This window comes from Aplysia californica, unplaced genomic scaffold (genome assembly GCF_000002075.1).
Source record: "Aplysia californica isolate F4 #8 unplaced genomic scaffold, AplCal3.0 scaffold01207, whole genome shotgun sequence".
Classification (NCBI taxonomy): Eukaryota; Metazoa; Mollusca; class Gastropoda; order Aplysiida; family Aplysiidae; genus Aplysia; species Aplysia californica.
This window is the reverse complement of record NW_004798477.1, coordinates 63,447-64,127: the sequence shown is the minus strand read 5'-3', so window position 1 is coordinate 64,127 and position 681 is coordinate 63,447.

Here is a 681-nt window from a genome sequence, read left to right as displayed (position 1 = left end):
ATTGAATGAGCGGCGAAGACTTAACCTCTAGGCCACGAGACCTCTCTCCCCCCCCCCCCCCCAAACCACGGACACTGTTTATGGAATGCGGGAATCCAAAAACAGTCGTCGATCTGTACCGGGAAAAACCAGTACCTGAAAATACAGCCTCCCTCGTAGAAGGCGGCCACGCATAAATTGTCAAGAAGAAAAGTGGTCATCTCTACAATGTACTGACTTGTTGTGGTTCTCTGGGACAAATAGGCTTGGGGAGACGGTGGAAGTTGTGTTTACTTTTTAGTTCATCATGCGGGTGTTTGTCTTGGATGGGTTAGTGTAGAGCAGGTTCAGTTAAGTTTTAGTAAAAGTTTTACGGCACTTGCAATATAATAGGTCATATAGCCGTAAGTGCCGAAGATTAGAGAGTTACAAGAGAGTAACAATCACAGAATTCTACACTTATTGTGTAGAATTCTGTGGTAACAATGTGATTGTTGAACGTGGAAGAAGAACACTACCATAGAGTTACGTGCCTATAGTGTACATCTATGAACACAACTCACAACTGCTCCGGCAATAAACATTTCTTCACAGATACCCAGTCTAAGCCAAAGAAACTGCTGGTCCTAATGAAAAAAAATAAGAGTGCGTAGATCAGTTAGTCTAAGTATCTGTGGGAAACTGAAAGGCATTATGACACTG